We start from the raw sequence: 8467 nt of genomic DNA on the forward strand, positions 1-8467 counted from the left end.
TGCAACTCTGGTAGCCTGAAGGCATTCTGTCCTTGTTGGACTGGGGCACAGACAATGTCTCTGTGAGAAGAGAAAATTATATATACAGAGCATAAGATATCAGCAGTTGGTTAAGAACTTCTGGTGTCCTTGATCTTGTTACTGGATCTCACTGACCCATGATTTTCCAAATGTGTGGTCAGTTCCTCAATATCCTTCATAAGATTATGTAAAAATTCCTTCCTTGTTAAAAAGTTATATATATATATATATATATATTTATATATATATACACACACATATATATTTTTTTCTGTGTATCCTTCATCTTTCAGAAGTATTAGAGTAGATTCCCACCCTTCAGAGGTCAGGCAAAGACACTCTAGCTTTTGTGGGGATTGAGGAGAAGTTTCTAACAAACCATTTTGACTAGAAAGTCATCTCTTTCAGTGGTCTATTTATATTGAAAAAAATGAACTGACTGAAATACTAAATAATAAATGGGTTTCTGATCTATTGTGCAGGAATGGCTGTCAGTTTTATTTATTTATTTATTGTTACTGTTGTTATTTGGTGTTACTGTTGAAGGAACGGATAATGAGATACCCGAGATGATGAGATGAAAAGAGAGAATGGATGAAAAAAGAGTCAACTTTCATTTTCTTCTTTTCTTCCTCCTCAGGTAATTTGGTGCTCAGTACTAATGCATAATATTTACTGAAGATGTGCTATTGTTACTGACACATATTTATTGGTTTTCTTCATTATTTGGACATGAGAGAGGAAAAATAATTATCTTGTTTAATCTATAATTGATCCTATTATCATCCCTGTCAAATTTGAGGGAAAATTAGGGAGTTTTTTTGTTGTTTGTTTTTTTTTTTTCTTTTAAACAGGAAATGTTCTTACTTTAATCAATTGTTTAAACAACACCTTTTATTCTATGAGTAACATTCCTGACTTTGCTGCCATTGTATGTATATATAACCCCATGGGCTCTGAATATAGTATTTCTTTTTTTTTTTCTCTCCCCTGGCTGGTTTTCACCTGCCCTGCACCTCACCAACTAAGTGCCAGCTATCAGAGTGGTTTTCTGGTTACCGTGACTGTCACATGCTGAATCCTGATGAACAGCCTCAGCCACCAGGCTGTCCTGGAAATGCAACTGGGACACATCTGGTGCCTCGTGCTCTGTGGTTGACCTAATGGTGGTTGTTTCCATGAATCTCATTTATTAAAAAAAAAAAAAAAAAAAAAAAACACCAAAAAAAAACCCCAAAAAAACCAAAACCCAAAAAACCAGAGTGTGCAATTTTTAAGACTTTGTTATTAGAAAAGAGCTTCTCTGGAGTGAAAGCTGGCAACACTTCTTTCTGATAACCTTCCTGCGTTACAGAGTGACAGTCCTGCAATACGATCCTGTATCAGCAGATCCTCTCATGCTGGTATATGCTGGACAGCATAACCCAAGGACTGCATCTTCTGCTATCTACTGGTCATGTCAGCAGTTATTAATGATGTTATGCAATCTTCCTAAGTACATATAAATTGCTGCTATTCAACTAAATTCTTGCTGTTAGCACCAGCTATAATTTTTTCCGTAGTTCACATAATTCATTACTTGCAGACCACCACTGACCAGTAAAAAGGTATATCTGGGTCATGTCTGTCACAGATCATTATATATTACAGAACACAGATATTTTTAGGAAAAAGTGTGCCCACTTCAACTGCTATTTGACTCTGAAATTCAGCTTTTTCATCCATCACCAGTAACATGTGCTCAAGCTTTGCCTTGAAACACTTTTCTGTGGGCAATGAACTGCACAGCAGGATAGATACATCTACAAGAAAAATAAGTCTATAAATCTACAATCTCATATACATGCCAGAGCATGAATAAAAAATAGTATTTCCCCAAAAGTTGCTCTCTGCTCTTGCTTCTCCACATTTGATACATCTGACAATACCAAGTTTCCATCTTCAAGTGAACTGTATGCTCACTAACTCTTTCTAACCTAGGAGGCAGAAGTCCCATCTTTATCATCAGAATATCAGTCAAATCTAATTTGAGCTTAACACATTACACTTTCAGCACCCTGCAGCTCCTGGCAAAGCAGACTTTATATATGAGGAGGTACCTGTTCTTTTATACAGTTTTCTTCCCTCCAGATTGTAGTCTTTTTGCTGGGAATACACAGGAAGGCAAATTATTGAAGATTGCAGTACTGTCTTTGGCTATGCTAGCAAATCCTCACAGTAGTAAATCTATCCAGAGAACAGATGCACTTTGGTTTTATACCTACTACCCTCATTGCAAGTCTGTCTTACAAAATACACTTATTCTTGCAGATGTCTTTTCTTTCATTGCGACCTTTTTTATTGGACCCTGGAAAGGAGATCCTCCCTGCTGTTGCTGTGCTAGCACATTAACTTGTTATTTAAAATTTATCAAGTTTACAGAAATGTTGGTGATACCAGTAAAACATTTTTTAGGACAGCAAATGTAAAATAAATTGGGAAATTAGGCAAATAGTGTTCCTTGTCAAGATAATATGAATAACAGGGATGGGAAACAAAAGACAGCTCTGCTGATGCCACAAGATTTTCTAGGGTTTTTTTTGTGTTCTTCAAGATTACTATCAACTGATGTTGTAGTTAATTAAACAAATTTATAAGCTCAGCTGCAGTTTTATCAAAGATCACATTTATCCATATGTGTCAGTAATTACCCCAGAAATCATTAAATGTTCCAATGATATATATTCATTTATTTCAAAAGTCATCTTACAGAAGTCTGTCTAGAGAAAGAGCTCACTTCCAGGTTATAATTTGAACTCTAATTTAAATATCACCAAACATAGATTTGTGTGTCAGCTCCGAAGGGCAACCTAACATTTTCCTTTTTCTTACTTCTATTTCTGAGCCTTATGATGGGCCACAAACCTGCTTCTGCTCCTACTCCCACAAAAGGCTGTGTCATCCTGCACAACCCATGACAAATTGTCCTAATGGCAGGATAAAGCGAAGTTCAATGTAAACCTTAGATGCTGGAGACACCATTTTGGCATAAATCCCTATAGTTATGTAATGAGGAAGATGTATCTAAAAGTAAATTACTTGCCCTCGAGATTCTTCCAAGGATCATGCATCTGTTTAATTATTAAGCACTATGAGCACTCCCACTGATGACAGTATTGCTATTTATAACAAAGAAATTCAAGAGTGTTCATAATTCTTCAGGGTAAGGGTTATTACTTTAAAATGACCATGAGAAAAGTAATTTTGTGTAAAATTATATTTATTTAGGTGTCCTTCTTAAAATATTGTTATAGTTTCACAGGTTAATATATCCCTAAAATGTAATTTTAACTCTGAATTTCCTCATTTATAACATTTGGGTTTTGGGATTAGAGGCTCCTTCTGATGCATTTTGTCTTAAATTATTGATGTTCACAGTCAACCTTAGTTCCATCATCTACTGTGGTATCTTGTCTGCATAATTATGCAAGTTAATGAAACTCATGAGAAGGTATTTTGAACATTTAAACTAATTTATATGTGTTTTATATGCAAAGGAACATATTGCATGGAGAACTGAAAAGTAATAGCAATTCCTACAGAAGTTCAAATATCTAATTTACAAGAAGAATATTAAATCAGCAGAATGAGATTAATGTAAAATCCACAACACTTTTTACAATTTTTAAGTTACTGGATAAAGTATTCAAAAGAATTGGCATTTTTATGTGCTATTCTGTGTATTATGTAGATACTTAATCTTGAAAGACAGGCTCAGTAGACTATCAGGATAACTAAAGAACACTATTAAAAATACATATATTCCAGTTGCTTTTCTGCAAATGCATTTTCTTTGTTATGGCTTCTTGAGTGCTTTCTTGAGCAAAAAGTCTTGTATCCTTTCTGTTTCATTTTTTTTCCCCACTAAATCGGAAAAAGAACACTGTCAGCAATTTGAACAATTTCAGCCAGCTCAAAAAAAAAGCATATTTTTTTAAAAAAAATGCCTTTTTACCTGATTTGAACTATAGCATTGATAATTAGCAAAATTCCCCAGAAAGTATTCCTACAGAGTGCCAATTGACTTCCACCTGCCCTGCAGTTTGTTGGTAGTTTGACACAGTAATACCCTGAGCAGAAACACTTCATGGAGTACCTAAAGGACATTCCCTTCATGGGCATGGAATAGCTCCAACACGCAATCCACTCCAGGGGATAGGGCAGCCAACACAAACAGATCCAAGTGGGACTGGCAAGAGGACTACCTGTTGCAGACTTTCTCTTGGAGAAATGCCAAACACAAGGCAGAAATACCTAATTTCTACATGCTATAAGCCACAGCCAGTACTACAAAAGTAGAAACTCCCTATTAGACAGCTAGCCATTAACATCTTACAACATTTAAAAAGTTGACTGCAGTGTGGGGGTTTTTTGTTTGTTTTGTTTTGGGGTTTGGTTTTTTTTTTTTTTTTGGCTTTTTTTTGTTTTGGTTTGTTGGTTTGTTTTTTTTTTTTTAAGAACAGAAATTAAAAATTTATTCTGAGTGCATTCTACAGATTTCTGCTTTCAGGTTAATAACTCATAGAAACTGAGATTAGTGAAGTCTCCCAGACAAAATGTTAAACTTAAAATTGGCCACTGCTTTCACTCTGTAATTCACATGCTGTTATTTAGTATCAAGTGGGTCTATAGATATACTTACTGTTTCAAGGATGAATTTAAACTATTGTACTACTATACAATTTATATGTGGAGCATAGCTTTCTTTTAGCAGTCTGAACGCTGAACTAATAAAGTGCATGATGTCTGGGACACATGAGTATGAGGAAACATTTTTTTTCCATTAGATGATCACAGATACTGTATAAATTTTTGAGGAGGCAGTTAAACCTTCCATTGCAGACTGAAATATTGAAAGTATTTTCAGCAATATTTCCTAGGTTAATATCTACAAAGAAGTTTGCTTAGAGAGTGATCAAATCCAAAATCTTAAATCAGAACATCTAACACAGAAATTGAATCTACCCCATCTCCATCTTACATTTTTGATATGCAAATCTGGTGGGACACTCAAAAAAGAAGCTCAGAGTGTGCTCTACATACATGTCAGGTCTTTTTTCTGCATGTGTACAAGATAACTAACAGAGATCAATCCAACTGATGAGCAAAGACAGCTCCAAATTCCAATTTTGCTGTAATTTGTAATTGAAGATTTTTCCCTAAATCTATGACTTTTTCCCTAGGCTTTCCTGAGCCATGAAATCAACTTGAACTGTTTTTCACAGAGTAGAACTATCTGACCATGTTGATATCATAACAGATAAATTATAGAATCATAGGAGGCATGAAATTTTCCTTTTTGCTCTTTTAGGGATCTAAATTTAAAAGTCCTACTATGATACTTTGAACACTGACATTTCTATACTTGCAGTTGAAGCAATAAGTAGAATATATTCCATTAAGATCAATACTGACCATGGATGTAAAATCTGCCCAAAAAAACCCCAAACCAAACCAAACCAAACCAAACCAAACCAAACTAAATCCCAAGCACCTTTGTAAGTTTTAAGTTGATTAAGCAAGATGAGAATAAGTTCCAAAAGATTTAGCTTAAAACACCAAGAGGTACTTAGGCTTCTCACTTTTACCAAGGTGTCATTTCCCGTAGAGTTTAAAGTCCAGATACTTTAGAGAAATTCAGGCCTTGATGTGAGCTGGAGGCTTGCATTTAAAAAGCACTCAAACTTGGAGGGGTAACTCTCCATACAGTGGAAAAAATCTGAGAGAATACTGGACTGAAGGATGTTTGTAATTTGGTTTATTTTTATGTATAAGACTGCTTCTAAAATTTGCTTTGTTAACATAACATCAAGGCTGTTATAAGCCAGTACTGAAGTGACAATGGTACAGTTGCTCTGAGGAAGCCCAGGGCAAAATAGCTCAGTTCAGTATCTTATAATTGTGGCTCCACCTTTCCTCTATAGGGTTGAATCCTACCTGGAACAAGATCAAGCTCATCTGTAATTCACAACTCACAAGGGATGTGCTGCATCTTCTGCACAAATATGTATTATAGCAGCCTTGTTAACCACAACGGTATCTAATTTTGTAGACTGTTGCCATACTTTAAATGAGTCCTTTCATTTGCTTTGTATTTGCATCCTGTGCCTAATAATGACACTCCTGTATTATCTATCTGTAAGACACTACAGAAATAAAAATACAAAAGATCCTAAAAAACAAGTATTCAACAGAGAGTATCAAACCCCAAGATATTTATCTCTGTCATAGAGTATGAGTGGGATGGTAGCAAAACAGACATTTCTGAGAAGACTGGTGAAATGTTTCTCCAATTCTCCTTATAAATGAGTCATAAGAAGGAGGAGATATACAACTGAGAAAAAAATAAGATTAAAATAAAGTATCCCTTTTAGTGTTCTTCAGGAAATAATACTGTATCATGTAATGGTCCCAAATGTGGTTTTAATCTAAACACACAGTAATTAAATAAAAGATTGAAAGGTCTAATTTTTTGCAAAAAAGGACCCTTCAATTCTAGAGGCAGCAGTAATCACATACTGAAATTATTGGATAAATTTTTGCTTTGAAATACAAAAGAGAAATATTTGAGTCACTAGAATTAATGTGAGTCCCGTTGATTTCCATGAGACTGATATTATTGTAAGATACTTGTGTGTGAAATGAAAATTGACATAAAATTACATGGCAAGCAAAGGGGAATGTGGAAAGAATTTGTGTACCAAAACATTTTCTCCATCAATATAGATGTTGGAATAATGGTCCGGAAGGCTGCAGGACAACCCTGAGAAGAGTTTTTTTCTGAATGCCTAAACCATTCTTTTTCTCTAGTAAAGAGAAAAAGAGTGGAACAAGAATAGAGAAATCACAAGGGATGTTAGGAGAAGCCCATCAATAATGCATAGGTCTTTAGAATATACTTTTCTTGACCATAACTTCAAATAAAAGAACAGAAGACAATTAATGTGTTACATTTCTGAGTATTGCTTTGAAATTCCACCTTTGGGATACCTTTAATCAGTGCATAGAAGCATTGATTATACCCAACTGAATAAAGTTTTTTTTTTTATCCATTAATGACACATTTCTAAAGGTATTCAAAGGGGAAAAGAAGTAGAAACAAATAGAGGAGTTACAGTTAAAAATACTGAGATAGATTTCTGTTGATTTTATTGTGTTCATCTCAACTGAAGTAAAATTTTCCAAGTGTGCCTGACATACATAACCTTAGTTTTGTTAAATGTTAAAATACTAGATTAAAATTTGTGAGACAAAGTCTGTTTGCTGTAATGTTATTATTCAAGCATCTCCAAACAAAAGTTGATAAATCTGCATTTAGGCACTTACTTTTGAGTAGGCATTTTCTAGACTGAAGTTGAAACAAAATACTAAACCTAAAATTTTTATAATGTATTTAATTTTAGTGACTTTTTTCTTGAGAAAGTTCATTTGACAGCAAATGGAAGGGGAAGATAAAAACTTATGAGGAATTGCTGATAGGGAATTGGTTGATCTTCTTTGAATGGCGTAAGCAGAAGGAAAAAAAAAATTAATGTTAGATTATCACTGTAACAGGTAAGTGGCAGTACTGCAACAGTTTCTTTCCTGACACCTGAGAGAAGTCACCATGGAAATACACTTGATACAGGCTGGTACACTAACAAATAGATATCAGCCAGGGCCTGTGCATGAGAAAGCAAAGCTCTCTGCTCATCTTGGGCTGTTGCCCTTGAAGCAATTTGAAGTTTTTTTTCTCCTCAGACATCAGTCAAAGGGGTACCTACCTCTGCATGGATATTTACCCAAACTTGCTCTGTCGAGGCACAGACCCTGTGTATTTGCCTGTTTTGACTCAGCTTTCTGGGGAATTAGGTGGCAAGAGATGATACACTGAAGCTCAGTTTTGTTTTATTTCCACCTACGAACTTCATCTGCTTATATGAGTACAGAGGCTTGGAGTGATCAGTGATCATCCCCTTGTGCTCTGCACTGGTGAGGCTGCATCTCAAATCCTGCGCTCAGTTCTGGGGCCCTCACTACAAATAGGATGTTGAGGTCCTGGAGTGTGTCCAGAACAGAGAATGAAGCTGGTGAAGGGTTTGCAGCACAAGTCCTTTGAGAAGTGGTTGAGGAAGCTGGGGGTGTTCGGCCTGGAAAAAAGGATGCTCAGGGGAGATATTATCACTCTTTCCTACCTAGAGGAGGTTGTAGTAATGTGGAGAATTGGATTCCTCTTGCAGGCTACAAGTAGTGAGCAGAAATGTTGTCAAATTGTGCCAGGGGATGTTTAGATTGGGTGTTAGGAAAAATTTCTTCACTGAAAGGCTGATCAAGCATTGGAACAGGCTGCCCAGGACACTGGTTGAGTCACCATCCCTGGAGGTATTTAAAAGGTGTGGATGTGAACTAGAAGACCCAGTTTAGTGGT

This window comes from Lonchura striata, chromosome 1 (assembly GCF_046129695.1).
Source record: "Lonchura striata isolate bLonStr1 chromosome 1, bLonStr1.mat, whole genome shotgun sequence".
In the NCBI taxonomy this organism is placed as follows: Eukaryota; Metazoa; Chordata; class Aves; order Passeriformes; family Estrildidae; genus Lonchura; species Lonchura striata.